Below are 18,526 nucleotides of genomic sequence, written 5' to 3'. Positions count from 1 at the left end.
CTGATCCACAAACTTCCATTTGCCGTGGGTGAAGGAAAAAAAAAAAAAAATATATATATATATATATACATATATATGTGTGTGTATTCTGTTGCAGTCTATTTACTTTTATTTAAGATTTTTTCTTCAACAGCCGTAACTGAGATTGGTTATAAAAGTTTATAATCGATAAATTTTTAAGCAATCTTTATCAGTTTGGAGATAAATCATAAATATATTCCCTAAAATAAATTTTAAATATGTCCTTTTATCTGCTTTGGGACAGTATAAATATTCTTAATATTTCTGACCTTTCAAAAGTTTGGTAAACTTCCCCTGTGACATCCTCTGGGCCTGGTGCTTTTCTGGGGGAGCCCTTTAAATATTTCCTCTATTTTCTTCTATGATAATTATTATATTTAGATCTTCTGGTTCTAATACGGAAATTTTGCAAGCTGTGTTTTAAAAAATTATTTGTGGCATTTACTCTTTCAGGTTTTTTTCATTAAGAGTACAAAGTAGTTGCACAATTTTTATAATTTTCTCTCTTTTCTCTTTGTCAGTTCTAGCTTTGTGTGTTTGTGCCTTCTTTTTCCTAGATTAGGTTAGCTAATGGTTATTCTCTTTAGTGGATTTTTCTCAAAGAATAAGATTTTCAAAGTTTTTTCTGTTTTCAGCCTGTTTTTGTTTTTCTGTTTTCTGTTTTCAGCTGAAAGTTTCTGTTTTTCGGCTAACTCATTAATTGCTACTGTTTTGTTTTTCTTTATTCTTTTTAAGTTTTTCTTTTAGCTTTATTGAGATATAATTAACATGACATTGTGTAAGTTTAAGGTGGATAATGTGATGATTTGATACAAATACATATTGTAAAATGATTACCACAATAAGGTTAGTTAACACCTCCATCACATCATATAATTGCAAAGTTTGGGGGTTTTTTTTGTGGTGAGAAATTTCAAAATTCACTTCCACAGCAACTTGCAAATATACAATATTGTCAACTACAGCTACCATGCTACAATTGCTACTTTTAATTTTAATTCCTTCTATTTTTATTTGTGTGTTATTTTTATAACTTTAGAGTTTTTATTCCTTTTCATTTTTATTAATATTATAATTTAATGTCATAAATTCCTTTTGACCACTGTTTTAGTTATATGATATAGACTATATGTCAAGAGATGTTTAATTGTTTATTTGCTTTGTTTTTAAATTTTCAGGGAGAAGGCCCTATGTTTTAAAATTTTTGTTTCCAATTTCTTCTTTTATGCTAATGACTAAGTGGATTTGAGAGTGGTGATTAAAGTTTTGAAAGTAATAAACTTTCAGATCTCCATAAGATTAAAAAAAAAAGAAAAGAAGCAGCAAATCAAGGAATAGGTTTATAAAATGGGAAGAAAAAGGAGTCAAGATTCTGAATTCTTGAACAGATAAAGAACTGTAATGAAAATCAGAAGCTGCAAGTTTTACAAAGTCAAATGCTCAAAGAGAACAGGAAGAGGTAGAGGGGAGAACAAATGCAATAATAGACAAGAGGGACTGAGGCAACCTCAGAGCATGTTTCCTTCCAGAAGTGACAGCCCTTATTCTGTCCCACTTACAAGAAGCTCAGGGCCAGTGCTGTAAATCTTTCCATTCTTAAAAAGGTGAGACATCCAGATTTTCATAATAAATGTCTCCAATTTTAATCATGGCTATTAATTCAATTATAACTTTTAAACATTTGTTTAAAGGAAGGGCCAAGCTGTTTAGATTAGACAGTGGGAGAGTCTATCTTCTCTAAGAAGTTCAAGGTTTCAGAGATGGAGCATTTCTGATAGATAACAAATTCTAGGGTGATAGATAATAAATTTTAGGGTGAGGCTAAGGTAAGGCATGACCAAACTGAAGTGAAAGCTTAAGGTCATGGAGGTCACCCACAGGTCACAGACTGCCAAGGATCATGAAAAGATGTGAACTATAGAAGAAAATTTTGAACAAGTACTGTAGTCCTTAAGGAAGAGGGTGAATGACCATAGACGCTTCACTAGGTGTGGTTGCTGAAGATGGACATAGCAAGTTCTGGCAGATTTTTAATTGACCTCAAGGTGAAATATGGGTCCATGGTATGAGGCTGTTTTACTAACCACACAGACTGCTGAGGGACTTTGATCCAAATAGATCATAGGACTTCTATGTACAGCCTATGAGACCTACTAATAAAATCTTCTAATCTATTCTTTAATGGCCCAATAAAAGCATCTGCTAAATAGTAAGACCAAGTTAACTGATCTAGTTTAAATTCTGACATGAATCCATTTATAATCATTTGGTACCTCTGTGACCCTCCACTTTTCCTGAAGATAACCAAGTTCAGTACAGAAGGCCTCCCATTCTCCAAGTAACTAGAATATTCAAAGTGGGAGACATACTCATTTAGAGAAGCCAATTCAGGTATTTCTAAAAATGTTATGCGATAGACCCCTTTGGCAGTCTGATGAAGCCTACGAGTCCCTTCTCAGAATAATATTTTTAAATGCATAAAATAGATAAAATGATTAAGAAAACTAACATTGAAATAGAATTTTCAGAATATGATAATACACATGCTTTCTTCATTAAGAAACCAAATAATAAAATCTAGCTATGGTTTTAATAACCATTATAATTTTAAAGCAGTGATATGCATAAGTAATATTTTGAGGCTGCTGCAACTACTGTAATATCATATGGCAATATCTGTGACTTTATTAGTGATAAAGTTTAATGCTAATCTTTTTTTAATGCTAATCTCACTCTGGCCTGTTGTCTACATTCAAAAGTGAAAGAAATATTAAATTTCTTTAAAGTGTGAGGTCAGTGAAAATAAAGATGTATTTTTTGCCCATTCAAGTTCACAGACTCTCTGAATTCTTCCCCTGGCTTGACTGACGTCTATAGATTTCAAATTAAGAAGCTCTGAGAGTTTAACTTTTTCCATTCTTCCACCTGAATCAGAATTCCAGTCCCCTTTATTACAGAATACAGAAATGAAATAGAGTCTGCTTTCTGTTTCCAACTAAGACTGCATCATCTACCCAAATATGCTGGTCCACATAAGCAAAAAATATCATTTAAAAATCCTTGGAGTTTTACTTTTGTTTCAACCAGTCACAAGCCATGCCATATTGCAGATTTTCTGATTAGTTTCTTACAGTTCTGTATCATGCCATTATCCATCTTGTTGGATACCCCTGCTTTACACTTTTTATTCATGATCAATAAAACTCTGTTCTAGAGTTCCTCATGTCATCATAGAGTCTTTTAAAGGTGCCATCCCTTTGCTTCTCGTTGGACTTATGTACAATTATTCTATGAGAATTTTAGTTTTGATAACATCCTAATCATGATAAACCGTCTTTACATTTCGAATCCTGGACTATACTTGCATACATTTCCTAAAATCTAGAGCACGTCTCCAAATGCCCTGGGTTCTTCCTGCTAAAATAGGACCACTTTTTATCCAAAGTTTCCATCACTTTCATATCTCTAAATAATTTTTCCCTGCCATGTAGTATGGATCAGTTATTTTGCTTTCTAAAAAAAATGAAATTATCACCCAAAGAAATCAAATATTTATCTGATGTAACATGGGGACAGATAATTCAAGTTGCTCAGCAGCAGATACACACAGATAACCAGAACCTCTCACCACTCCCACACCTAATTGGTGATCATTGCCCGGCATACAGCATCCGCCCACAACTTCCACTAGGTCATGAACCCTCCTACACATGGCCACTCTCACATCCATCCAGGCTCCTATCTCTAACTCAATCAAAAGCTTTCATGCCACCAATATTGAGTTTATGCGTTCCCGTGAACACAAATCCTAATACTCAGAACATCTCTACTTCCTTTTGATGAGCTTATTTTCCTTGGAAAAAGAGACACCCTTCCAACCATAGCCATAAATGGAGCAACTTATGCTTTTCAAACTTCTTGGAATGAACCCAGAAAAATCTAATGCAACTGAATAAGCTCTCAGTCTAGTGGTCTTCCCAAAATGTCATGCTGTCTCATCCGATAGTTAAGGATGGATTTAGTTCATATGATCTCAAAACTATTCACTGACTTTTTATACTATAAAATGTTCAGAAGTTTTCTTCTCACAGTCACAGTTTATTTTTTAGTGTCTATCTTAAAGTATCATTATAATTATGATATATCCTTGCCTGAGAAAATGTTTCTTAGATTTCAAATTCTTTGTGGTTAGCCATGGCCATTAGGTGATCTATACAGAACTCCAAGGTCCAGAGGAATATTGAGCTATATTTTTACTCAGTCTCAGAGAAATATAATTTGACTGCCCATAATCACACTGAGATAATTCAACACAAACTCCTGCTAGAAGGCACTGGCTCTGTCCACTCTGAGAAAAATGGCTATAAATCTAGATACTTGTTTTCTGTTTTAAATAACCACATCCACATTAGTTCAAAATATGAATGTAGTGGAATGTATTATATATAAGTTTCCTGTGGCTGCTATAACAAATCACCACAAACAAGATGACTCAAAATATATATACAAATATACCTTCCAGCAGTTCTGGAGGCCAGAAGCCCCAAACCCAGGGGTCAGCAGGGCTATACACACCCTGGCGGCTCTATAGGAGAATCCATTATTTGCCTCTTTGAGCCTCTGATGGCACCAGGTATCCCCAGACTTGCAGCCCCAACATTGCAATCTCTGATCCCCTGGTCAAGAATTAGGGTAGATTAAGTACTTTTTAAGCTTATGATTCTCAAATGTCATAGAATTTTTGTTTTCTCCATCTGTCTCTCTCAAAGAACTGTACTGTAGTTATGTTATTATTTACTTGAAATACAGTTCAATTTACTTCTCTATATTTTCCTTTAAAATTTCCCCCCTTGGATGCTGATTGAGTATGTAAAACATCAGCATAGTTCCAAAAGTCAGAACTATACAAATTATATATGTATTTTAATAAGTCTCCACCTCTCCTCCCAATTATTTCTACCCCTTCCACTGCATTCCCATACCCCTGTCTTTGCCTTTAAGTAACCAGTTTAATTAGTCTCTCAAGTACCTTTCCTTCTTTTGGGTATAAAGTTCAGATGCACATGTTTTCTTATTTTCCCATATTTCTTATACAAAAGGTAGTAGATTATAGATACTCTTTTCTGCTTTGCCTTTTACACTTATCCTTGAAATCATTCCACAATTATCCTCCTTTGTTTTACACCCACACAATCTCCATCATACCTATGTAACACAGTTTATTTAATCAATTTTCAAGATTTCAACAATTAGGTTGTCTCCAACATTATACAATTACAAATTCTACTGCAATGAAAAAAATTTCACATATGTGTTTCCATATTGTTAAAGGGGTACCTTCAGGGTAAATTCCTAAAAGTGACATTACTGCATTAAACACCAAAACATATGTAGTTTGTTTGTTTTGTTCAGATGGTGCCAAACTCTCCTCCAAAAGGATTGTGCCAATTTGCATTTCCACCACCAGTGTGTAGAAGTGCCTATTTTTGCAGTCTCAAAAACAGAATGTGTTCTTATATTTTTTAATTATTGCCTATCTGATATATAGGATATAATATTTAAGAGTACTTTTATCTTTCAGTTTTCTTATTTAGGGCTGAATAACTTCTTATATGTTGAAAGCCCATTTTACATCTTTGTGAATTGTCTGTTCCTATCTTTTGCATTTTTTTCTATTGGATTTTAATCTATTTACCTAAAAAATTTTAAAGATTTCTTTATATATTAAGGACATTAGCACTTTGTGATATATGTTGCAAATATTTTCTCAGTTTGTCAGTTATATTTTTGAATTGCAAAGTTTTGTGTTTTTCTGTAGTACATTTTATTAACCATTTCTTTTATTGCATCAGTATTTTGAGTTCCAGTTTAAAAGCTTTTTCCTTCGCACAACTAAAACTATCTCTTTACAAGGATAGTTTTCGATCATTGGCAAGCCTGCTATAAGTTTTTTCTTCTCTCTTTTATGCAACTTTCCAGAGACTGCCCTTATAATCCAAGGGCTTATAGCAGGAGGATGAGAGACAACTCACTGGGATTCCATGTTTACTTTTGCAGTCGCAGGTGTTTTGAAGGTTGAATAATATTTGTCTTCTTGTTATGCTGAGAGCTTGAGTTTTATTTCTTCATGTTGTTATTTTTGTTTGGGGGGAGGATGCGTGAATAGATTAAGATTTACACCATCACCATTAATTCAACTCCCCAGCTAATTTAAAAAAAAAAAACTAGGGGAGGGAGGTGGGATTCCCATTGTGGCTCAGCAGTAACAAACCCAACTAGTATCCATGAGGATGCAGGTTCAGTCCCTAGCCTCGTTCAGTGGGTTAAGGATCCAGGGTTGCTGTGAGCTGTGGTGTAGGTCACAGACACAGCTTGGATCCCAGGTTGCTGTGGCTGTGGTATAGGCCAGAAGCTGCAGCTCTGATTCAGTCCTTAACCTGGAACTTCCATACACCACAGGTGCAACCCTAAAAAATAAAGCAAAAAAACCACAAATTTTTGGCATACAGAAATTCCCAGGCCAGGGATAAAATCTGAGCCACAGTAGTGACCCAAGCCACAACAGTGACAACATCAAGTCTTTAACTGTCAGGCTACCAGGGAACTACCAAAATGTTTAATGTTTTTCTACCACATAAAGTACTTCTAAGGACTACTGGCTTGAGAACTCTAGTTTTCCACCCATGTCATGATACAGCCCACCAAAAAACATGTTTACAAATTGTCTAGTAAATCAGAGCATGTACTGTCATGCCTGAAATAGCAAGACTGGGCCTCTCAGAGTCACAGAAGACTTACACGTATTTGATGGACCTCTCATGCCCCCACCAAGTAGTTAACTACCTAAAAGTGAAAGATATGAGACATTCTGACTGGTGTGAGGTGGTACCTCATTATAGTTTTGATTTGCATCTCTCTGATAATTAGTGATGCTGAGCATTCTTTCATGTATCTGTTGGCCACTCGTATGTCTTCTTTGGAGAAATGTCTATTTAAGTCTTCTGCCCATTTTTCAGTTGGGTTTATTTTTTTGCTGTTGAGTTGTATGATTGTTTGCATGTTTTGGAGATTAAATCATTGTCAGTTGTGTCATTTGAAACTATTTTCTCCCATTCTGTAGGTTGTCTTTTTGTTTTTCTATGTTTTCTTTTGCTGTGAAAAAGCCTGTACATTTGATTAGGTCCCAGTGGTTTATTTTTGTTTTTATTTCTATTGTCTTGGGAGACTGACCTAAGAAAACATTTGTTTGGTTGATGTCAGAGAATGTTTTGCCTATGTTCTCTTATAGGAGTTTGATGGTGTCTTGTCTTACATTTAAGTCTTTAAGCCATTTTGAGTTTATTTTTGTGTAGGGTGTGAGGGTGTGTTCTAGATTCATTGATTTACATGCAGCTGTCCAGTTTTCCCAGCACCACTTGCTGAAGAGACTGTCTTTTTCCCCATTTTATATTCTTGCCTCCTTTGTCAAAGATTAACTGACCATAGGTGTCTGGGTTTATTTCTGGATTTTTTATTCTGTTCCATTGATTTGTATGTCTGTCTTGATTACTGTAGCTTTGTAATATTGTCTGAAGTCTGGGAGGGTTATGCCTCTTGCTTGACTTTTGTTTCTCAGGATTGCTTTAGCAATTCAGGGTCTTTTATAATTCCATATAAATGCTGGGGTTGTTTTTTCTACTTCTGTGAAAAATGTCATGGGTAATTTGATAGGGATCACATTGAATCTGTGGATTGCTTTCAGTAGTATGGTCAGAATGGCCATCATTAGTAAGTCTACAAATAACAAATGCTGGAGAGAGTGTAGAGAAAAGGGAACCCTCCTGCCCTTTTGGTGGGGATGTAAATTGGTACAACCACTATGGAAAATGGTATGGAGGTAGATCAGAAAACTATACATAGACTACCATATAATCTAGCAATTTTACTCCTGGGCATATATCTGGACAAAACTTTCATTGAAAAAGATACATGCATCACTATGTTCATTGCAGCACTAATCACAATAGCCGAGACATGGCAATAACCCAAATATCCATCGACAGATGAATGGATTAAGATGTGGTACATATACACAATGGAATACTACTCAGCCATAAAAAAGAACAAAGTAATGCCATTTGCAGCAACATGGATGGAACTAGAGACTCTCATACTAAGTGATGTAAGTCAGAAAGAGAAAGACAAATGCCATATGATATCACTTACATCTAAAATCTAAAATATGGAACAAATGAACTTATCTACAGAAATGAAACAAGCTCATGGACATGGAGAAGACTTGTGGTTGCCAGGGGGGAGGAGGAGAGAATGAGAGGGACTTGGAGGGACAGGGATTTGGGGGTTAGTACAAGCAAACTATTGCATTTGGAATGGATAAGCAATGAGATCCTGCTGTATAGCACAGGGAACTAGATCAAATCACTTGTGATAGAACATGATGGAAGATAATGTTTTAAAAAAGAATGTATATAAATGTATAAATGGGTCACTTTTCTATACAGCAGAAATTGACAGGACAATGTGAATAAACTGTAATAATTTTTTTAAAAAGAAGATAAAAATAGAAAAATATAAGACAAAAATAAAAAGCAGAAATCTTAGGTGGCAGTTACCTATCCAATAAAAGACTTTTGCTAAGTAGTAAATGTGATATTTGGTAATTACTCCCTGAGGCTATTATAAAAAGATGGACATGTGTTCGTGGTTCTTTCTAGCCTTCATTACTTTATTGCTCATGCTTTAATCCCTCGGCATTATGTGTCTCTCTTCTCTTACTGTTAACCCTGTGTGTTTAATGGAAATTTCATTCTATGAATTTAGGAGCTGGTGGTTTCTAGAGACAAACAAGAGAATCAAGTCAAGAAGTATAAGGGCAAAAATATACCTTTTCCTAAGTTCTGGGACTCTGGGTCCACCAAGTGCTGCCAACATTCTGTGTGTCTATTGTGTAATGTCATCAAGAGTAAGAATCATACAAAGTAACTTATTTTATTACTGGTAAGGTGATATAATGGTACCGGCACAGAAGGTGCTTAGTAATTATAAGCAAATGATTATCAGAAATAATTAAAATGATCACAGAACTTCATAATCTTGCTACTTGCCAATGACAGAATATGCTGCTTTGGAAAAAGTTTATTTAAAGGCTACTATGCTAATTCAAACTATGTGAAATCCCTATTTCTCAGGATCTAAGCTTCATGGACACAAGTGTCCTTTCTACCTTTCTAAGGAATGAGATTTGTTGGAAATTTCACCCTTATTACTCAATGAATTTCATTACATTTAAACGATCATTACAATCAAATTTTATAGCATTTCCATCCCAGACCCTCAATGCATCCCCCCCACCCCTCAACCTGTCTCATTTGGAAACCATACGTTTTTCAAAGTCTGTGGGTCACTGTCTGTTCTGCAAAGAAGTTCATTGTGTCCTTTTTTTAGATTCCACATGTAAATGATAGCATTTGATGTTGGTGTCTCATTGTCTGACTGACTTCACTTAGCATGATAATTTCACCTTTTTTTGCAAGGGGGTTGTAATCCACAGATTGCAAATATGTTTGGCCCATGGGAATTGAGCAAACTAAAAGCATGATACATATTTGAGAAAGAATCATGGAGGAAAAAGTAGGAAAACCTGGAGCTGACTTCACTAAAGGATGTTTTGTTGAGGCAGACAAGCAAACTAGCACAAATGCTTCCCTTCACAGTTGTATTATTACATTAAAGTGCAAGCACATGTTCTGATTAGGAAGAATTGCTCCAAGTGGAACAAAATTAACTAATAAAAGCAAGGAGAAATTGATTAATTTGCAAGAAGTTTCACAGAAAAATCAGCTCACTGTAAAAATGGCTGAGTAAAGATGATATGGATGTAGATCCATAATTTCCAAGGGAAAAATATACTTTCTCCCCCAGAAGCTGCCCAACTATACCCACTAGAACCACGCCTTACTGAACATCTTCTTAAAAACAAACAGATGATGAAGGCACAATCTCAGACTTCAAGAAGCTGAAAGTGAAGGTCCATGTCAGAATACAGAGAAATGCAGGGAAAGCCGTACACCTGAAATGTTTCAACACCATATAATGGATTACCATTCTAACTGGATATCAAGGGACCAAATGCTTTATGGAGAAAAAAAATTCCTCTCGTAAATGAAAGAGAAAAATCACAGTATTCCTGGGAGACAAGAGATACAGATCATATAAATTGGCTGTGAGAATTTATTCTAAATATTCTCTAAGGAGACTAAAAAAGAGGTGAACTGGATGGCAGGGGCCCGAGCTCCAACCCCCACTCATTTCTGTCCTAGCTAGCTGTGCCTGGAGCTTCAGTCCACCTCTCTGAGCTACAGTTGATTCTTGTGCTATTATTATTCTACAGATCAGAAAATTAATATTGACATGTTCTTCTGATCTGATAATGCTAAAAATCTAAGGAAACAGAATTCATATCCTGAAGGACATGTCATCTATGGAAACAGGATTTAAAAACTTACTTTTCTGAGGAAGAAAAAAATATGAAATAGAAATGAGTCTCCCCATAAGGACAAAAAATAAGCTTTATGCAAAGGAAATTCATGAAGCAATGGCACAGACTCTTTGTTTTCCAAGCACAGAGAAGTGTGTATTTATTTATTTATTTTATTTTTGCTCTTTAGTGCTGCACCTGCAGCACATGGAGGTTCTCAGGCTAGGGGTCGAATCAGAGCTGCAGCTGCCAACCTATGACACATCCACAGCCACACGGGATCTGAGCCATGTCTGAAATCTACACCACATCTCACACCAACACCAGATCCTTAACCCTCTGAGCGGGGCAAGGGATCAAACCCAACTCTTTATGGATACTAGTCAGGTTTGTAAGCCACAGAGCCACAAGGACAACTCTCCAGAGATGCATTTTGAGGGCACAGATTCTAGCCCCAACAGCTGGGTCTGCACTATCGGTTCTGTCCTTTCTTCTATCTTAGGCCGGTTTCTGAGCTGTGCTTCAGTCTTTTTCCAAGTATAGCAGGGCATCTCACATTAATTTGCAATATTTACAAAAACCATGAGATCTGCAATGTCATTAGCGGGACTTAGGCTGGCAACAGCTCACGAAATTCAGATCACTTTCCTCTTCCCAGTCCTAACTTATGGATTTTCACTCATCTTTGTTTCTGGTACTCAAGATTCAAAGTGTAGGCATTTTTTCAGGCCTGCCCAGAATCTATCTCCATGTCTTTTAAAATATAAGTGCTAAACTCTGGACTCTGATACACACACACACACACACACATTTTCTTTTTAGGGCTGCACCTGTGGTATATGGAAGTTCCCAGGCAAGGTGTCAAAGAGGAGCTGTAGCTGCCCACACACCACAGCCACAGCCACAGCCATGTGGGATCCGAGTTGAATCTACGACCTACACCACAGCTCACAGCAATGCCTGATCCCTAACCCATTGAGCGGGACCAGGGATCAAGCCCACATCCTCTCAGACGCGATGTCAGGTTCTTAATCCACTGAGCCATGATAGGAACTTCTGTGAAATATATTTTAGATGATGACATAAAACATGCCTGGTATGGAAAACAGCAATATCCCTAGAATGTACCAGTTGTTTATCGCCTAAGATGCAATCAACCAACAGTGAGTGCTCTAGCTTCCTTTCTTCTTCTCTTCCTCCCTCCCTTTCATCTACCCATCTTCTTTCCTTCTCCTTTCCCATCTTGTACTAACTTCTTTGTTTCACTTTATAGAACTTCACTGTAATTTCTAGTATTTGAAACAATGCCTCACTCTGTCTCCCCTGTGAGTGACTTAATAAAAATGCTTCAGTGTCTGAACCTAAACAGAAGACAAATTTTATCTTCAATACATCTCTCTTCCCCGCATCCCTGTAAAGAGGAAAAGCTAGCAAAGCCCTTCAGACAGAGAAATGAAGTCATAATGAAGAAAAGCTGACTTAAAAATTAAATCGACGTTACCACATGACTTGTCTTAATCATAAATACAGGTCTCTGCCACCCAGCTCTCCAAAGCAAAGGACCTAAAAGCCAAAAGCACACCGGAGCTGATTTTCTGTTCCACTGATCACTGCAGCTCTGCTGAGAGATTTCATAGACCTTGAGATACTTTAGTTCTGCAATTTAGTTCCAAAACTCCCAAAGAGTTTCACGGTAGGACTATATGTGATAACTAATTTTATAAAGAAGGGTTCTTCATGAGGTGTTTAGCAATTTGTGTTAGAAGCATAAATATATTTTCTTCTAACAGGCCCACAGAAAATCCAGCAAAGACAAAGACCCTGACACTTTCTGAATGGTTCTAGAATGCATGCTTGGTAAAAGAAATGACTTTGTTTTGTCCATTCTTTGTGGCAGGCAGACTCCAAGATGATCCTTGCCTCCTGGTATTCATGCCACTATGGAATCCTCTCCCATTAGGTATGGACTGATAGTTAGTGACTAACCAATAGACTATAACAAAAGTCATGGATGTCATTTCCATGATTAGGTTACATAAGAGACTGAGACTTTTGGGAGTTCCCACTGTGGCACAGCAGGTTAAGGATCCAGTATTGTCTCTGTAGAGGCTCAGGTTGCTGCTGAGGCATGTGTTCAATCCCTGGCTCAGCACAGTGGGTTAAGGATCTGGTACTGCTGCAGCTGCAATATAGGTCACAGCTGTGCCTTGGATTCAGTCCCTGGCCAAGAATGTCCATATGCCAGGGATCTAGCCAAAAAAAAAGACTGCGACTCATCTTGTTTTCAGAGTCCTCTCTCTCTTACTGGCCCTGACGATAGAATTGCCATGTTGGGCAACCCATGTACCAAGGAACTGGAGAAGGCCTCTTGCAAATGTGCCACAAGGAACCAAGGTTCTCAATGAACTGAATTAGGCCAATAATACACAAGTGGGCTTGGATCTCTCCCCAATCAAATACTGATGAAACCTCAGCACAAGCAGAGCCTTGACTGAAGGTCTGAGAGACCCTAAGTTCAGGACCCTGCTGAACCATGACCAAGACTCCTGACCCTAGAAATAGTGAGGTAATTAGTATGTGTTTTTTTAAGCTGCTGAGTTGGTGGTTATTTTTTACTCAGCTATAGATAACTAATCCACTGCTATTTGCCCAGAACCTTGGACAATGCCTGGCTCATAATAGGTGTGCAGTAAATATGAACTGCATGAACCAATAAATGAAATAAATTCCCATCACTGATACAGGGAGCATTACTGAAGAAAGTTAGTAACCTATCTATCACAGTGCTGCTGTGGACAACACAACTAGATAAATAAACTCGATTTTCCACAACAAACATCCTAGCAAATGCAACTTTCTAAAATAAATGTATGGTAAATAAATATAATTTCCCATAACAAACATGTTAAATAAGCTTTTCAGTGGTCATAAGAGCCTTAAGGTTGACTTATATTTTATAGGAGAGAACAATAAACTTTCTATAGTTAAAAAGAAAATATTACAGGAGACCTTTTTACCCTTCTCAGCCAAGATACTGACCAGGAACTCAATTTCCTGATGACAAAATTCATAATATGTGTAGCTCTGAACCAAACCGTCCTTTCACCTGACCTGGCAAGTGCTCCTTATCCTTTATGCCTTTATGATTCCTAATTAGAAAATATGCTTCAACCTTATCACATTCTCAAAAGCATTTAGGTTAATCTCTTCCCGTCTCCTCAAGGTTTCTCATTAAATACTCCTGTGATTTGTGGCCCATGATTCCAACTTCCATTTTAACCAAGGATAAATATTTTTTTCTAAATTTCTCATTACAAGTTGTGATCATTGCTATGAAAGCAAGAAGGCTGAAATAAATGGGGGTGGATACAGTAAGTGGGTACTTAGCCTGGTAAGAAATATAACTTTCAAACTTTGAACTCAAGGATGAGAAGAACTCAAATATATGAAGGACTGGGATGGGGATATGGGGACAGCATCTCAACAAGAAGGAATAGCACATAAAAAGGCTCTGAGAAAATGTTCCTTGGAGTTTCTGCTCTGGCACAGTGGATTAAGGATCCAGCATTGCCACAACTGTGGCATAGGTCACAGCTGCAGCTCAGAAGTTTCCTGACCTGAGAACTTCCATATGTCTCTGGTGTGGCCAAAAAAAAGAAAAGAAAAGTTTCCTCAGTAGAGAGGGTTGATATTAGAGAGTTAGCCATATTCTGAATGTCAAAGACAACTATATACAATGAATATGTGAGAATCATAAAATATATAGTTCCTCCAGTAGTCCTTCAGGAAGTGCAGCATAGATAAACAATTTGATGCTTCTTCATTGGTATGAGAACGTAAGATCCACAGAAGTGGCAGTTTTGGTTTACAACTGCTTGTCAAATATCTCTGCATTATTTTTACTTGACAATTCTGACTGTATTTACTTTGAAAATTAGTAGAAGTCATCTCGAGTTTTTCACTTTTTTATTATTTAGTTTTTTCCCCATTACTTTATGGGATAAGGATTTCTCAGGTTCCAAGAGAGAAAACCCAGGTTCAGGAAGGTTTGATAAATGTACCCAAGGTCGTGAAGCCAGTAAATGGGAGAACCTCATCTGGTTGATCCAACCACCTCACTAACATCATTATAAAACAGAGGTTAAAATGGAGAGAAACAACTAACAAAAGGTCACACAATTTTATTTAGATGGCTGGCCTGCCTAGAGTTTAGGAAACTTCATTTCTGACCAAAATATGCCAAGAACAATATTATCAGCCACTCATGTTTCTAAGCTCATTGAAGAATCCAGCTCCCTAGAACAACAAGCAAGCATTTCTTCATCTTATGGGCAAATCCAACTTTGGGTTTGGAGTTAGATGTCCAACCTACCACAGGCTAAAGACCAGATAGCTAAACACAAGACAGTATCATGTAAGGGTGGGGAACTAATCAGGTTTTGAGGGCAATGTATCTGAAACAAAAGGGGCCAATAAAATAAGGTCACTATGATCTACCCTCCAGGTCAGAGATAATGTGTGTCAGATCTACCACGGAAGAGTAGCTTAGCTAAATGGAAGTAAATATAATAATTAGAACGTGATCTGAGATACCCACATATCTCTCAGACCAGAAAAAAAGGACATTATTCAAGAATATAAGGTGGTTCCACTAAACAAGGGATGTGTCCCTATTAAAATGCTAGTGCACTGGGAAAACCTAACCGCTTCAGCTTTTACTCACAAATCTTGGGGGGGAAACCCTGGCAAGACTGGGAAGGAAGGTAGTGTTGTAGGGAGGGCTCCCAGGCACTGGGGATTTACAGGGAGGGAAATCCAGGGAGGAGGAGGAGGATGCTGATGACAGTGCATTCCATACCTCAGCTCCAACGTGTCAGGGGTAAGCATGCACATCACTTGTGACCAAAGAGGGGAGAAGAAGGGGGACAGAAGGGGTTTCATTATAAGGATGGATCTACTCTTGCACATTTTTACAAGCCTCATCTTTTTTTTTTTTTTTTTTTTTTTTTTGGTCTTTTTAGGGCTGCACCCATGGCATATGGAGGCTCCCAGGCTAGGGGTCGAATCAGAGCTGTAGCTGCTGGCCTACACCACAGCCACAGCAACTCAGGATCTGAGCCATGTCTGTGACCTATACCACAGCTCACAGAGATGCTGGATCCCTGTCACACTGAGTGAGGCCAGGGATCGAACCCACATCCTCATGGATACTAGTCGGGTTTCTTACCGCTGAGCCATGATGGGAAATCCTATAAACCTCATCTTTTAAAGTAATTATCTATTTCACACATCCTATGGCCAGTCCCCACACAAAGCACAAATAGGATGTTGGTGACATTTCTTTTTTTATCTTCAATAACCTCTTTGTTTTGAATAATAACTCTGAAAAGTAAGGGCAGCTACACTACCTACAGTTTATTCATCAGATGCCCAAGTCTCTTTTCTCTTCACAGTGGCCCTGACTGTAAGTATTAGTCAGTGGCCTGCCTATCTCTTAACTGGTTTATTCATTGGTAGTGATCACAGACCACCACTTAGTAAGGCTATTGAAATCAGGGGAAGAAAGGCATCTTAAAGGGTCTTTATCTGGCCAGGAAAACAAGTCCTTTCATCTATTTTTACTTCTGGTGTCTTTAGACTCAGACATACACGGGCCTTGAACGGTTTTCCATTTGTCATCTATTCGAGGTCCTGTTGCTGCCTGACAGAGGAAGGAAATGCTTTCTCTTCACTGGTATACAGCCCATAGAGCTGGAACACAAAACAGGTCTCACTGAAAGCCTCGGTTCCATTGCATTAAATATCTTCCTTAGAAAGCTATAATGAAATCATGAAAGCACTGCTTTTGGTAAAGTAACAATGAAAGAAAGGAGTTACTTGGCAGGATTCTGACTGTATTTCACATTTTAAAACAACTCCTCAGGGCAACAATGCTGAAATGGTTGCCAGGATTAAATGGTAGCAAGGTCAGACTTGACTGTGAGTATGAGGAATAGTTACTGTTTGGGGGAGGGATTATTGTGCCAAGGAAATATGTAGTTGTTTCTCAAACAGTTTGGATGGAGATGCGTAAAGAGTATGCTGAGTTTGTGACTGCTGGGAATAGACTGGTGGCAGGATTCTGCATTTTTCCTCTCTCATGTGTCCCTGTGAAGGGAGTTCTATGAGCATGGATGAAGGGTGGTCCTCACTGTCACAGGAACTGGGATGTGAGAGTGGGGGTTGTTGGCATTTGCTGCCAGGGTGCTAACCATTCTGCAATGTCTCTCACAATGAAGAATGTTCCCAGCACAAATGCTACTTGTGCCCAACTGAGAAATACTGTGCCTCAGTAACAATTCTAGCCCCTCCCTGCCCTCTCCCCCAGGGTTCTCAGATTTAGCCCACTCCAGCCCTCTTCTTGCTTGCTTCCTAGTCTGTTGCTTGCAGAGAAGATGTTTCATGGAGTGCTCACCCCAAGTGGAAGGCAAGTTCACATTATAAGAGAAGAGTGAGAAAGCCTAGTGGTAGATGTCAAAAGCCATGCTAACAGCTGTTTCAGTAATTATGAAAGCCGGGCGCGGTGGCGCGCGCCTGTAATCCCAGCTACTCGGGAGGCTGAGGCTGGAGGATCGCTTGAGCCCAGGAGTTCTGGGCTGCAGTGCGCTATGCCGATCGGGTGTCCGCACTAAGTTCGGCATCAATATGGTGACCCTCCGGGAGCGGGGGACCACCGGGTTGCCTAAGGAGGGGTGAATCGGCCCAGGTCGGAAACGGAGCAGGTCAAAACTCCCATGCTTATCAGTAATTATGATGAAGAGAACTGTTATTACAGTTCCTTCAAAACCCCATTAATGAGTGTGTGTTTGCGTGTGTGTGTTTTAGATCCTACATGACCCAGTTGGTCTGACAGTTTTAAAACATTGTCCCCAAATTCTTTGACACTTCCCCCATAAAGAGGTGGGGTCTACATCCTCTCCCTTTGAACCTGGGCAGGCTTGTAACTGCTCTGACCAATAAAGCATGACAGAAGTGATGTGAATGGACGTCCATGCATGGGTCACAAAAAGGAATGCATCTCCTACACTGTCTGCTGGAAGACTCCTGCTTGGAATCAGAAGTCTCCCTGGAAGAAGTTGCAGGGTGAAGAAACCAAGCAGGAGGAAGCCATGCCACATGCAGAAGCCATATATAGTCTCCCTAATGATAGTCTAGCACTATAGTTCAAGTGCAAAGGCCATCTACTGGCAGGATTCTGTCTTGCTCAGGGAAGATCAGCCTTTGGGCTATTAAAGCCTTCAACTGATTGCATGGGGCCCACCCACATTCTGGAGGGACAATCTGCTTTACTCACAGTCACCGATTTAAATATTAATCTCATCCCAAAACTCCCTCATAGAAACATTTGGAATAATGTTTGATCAACTATCTGGACACATGGCCTACCCAAATTACCACACAAAAGTGGCCATCACACCAGCCCAGATGCCAACCCGGCTGAATGAAGGCTTCTTGGATCGCCCAGGCCAGGCTGGCCACCAGCTTAGGGTCAAAAAGTCAACGCCACAAGAAGCAAGAGAAACACCCAGTCAAGCCCTGCCTGGTGTCTTAATCCATAGAGTCTGGGAACATTATGAAATAGTTATTTTAAGTCACTGCGGTGGCTTGTTACACTCCAGTAATAACCAGAACGCTAACTTTAACTCACATCATCACCTCGTTCCCTTAACAAGCATCAGCAGGGCTGACCATCTCAAATGCACCAGCTCCTAGCTCCAGGGCCTTTCCATCTGCCAGTCTTCTCGGATTATGCTATTTTTCCTCCAGCTCTTTACTTAGCTGGCTCCTTTCATCCTTCCTGCCTCAGATCAAATATTCCATCCTCAGAAAGGCCTTCATTGACCACACTCTCTAAATTAACTTTCCTCTCAATGTCTCTATGTTTTTCTTTCTGTTCATTTTCTTCAAAACATTTCTCTCACTCTGAAATTAACTTGCTTTGTCTTTGGCTATGGTCTTTCACTAATTAAAATATTAGCTCCAGGAGTT

General features: G+C 38.5%; 1 protein-coding gene and 1 pseudogene across 9 annotated transcripts in view; one reads left to right on the top strand and one right to left on the bottom strand.

Annotated features, from left to right (window-relative positions):
- Window positions 1–18,526, bottom strand: part of LOC106509183 (histone-arginine methyltransferase CARM1-like) — a 292,946-nt gene that overhangs the window by 243,299 nt on the left and 31,121 nt on the right. The gene's annotated exons all lie outside the window — the stretch shown is intronic.
- LOC146407041 (signal recognition particle RNA) lies at window positions 17,051–17,330 on the top strand (annotated as a pseudogene).

Source organism: Sus scrofa, chromosome 1 (assembly GCF_054392235.1).
Source record: "Sus scrofa isolate SSC_HxYL_T2T_F1_AM1 chromosome 1, Sscrofa_HxYL_maternal_Yorkshire_Landrace_v2.0, whole genome shotgun sequence".
NCBI classification, from domain to species: domain Eukaryota; kingdom Metazoa; phylum Chordata; class Mammalia; order Artiodactyla; family Suidae; genus Sus; species Sus scrofa.
Note: the sequence above shows the minus strand (reverse complement) of the source record. Positions and strands in the feature narration are given on the sequence as shown.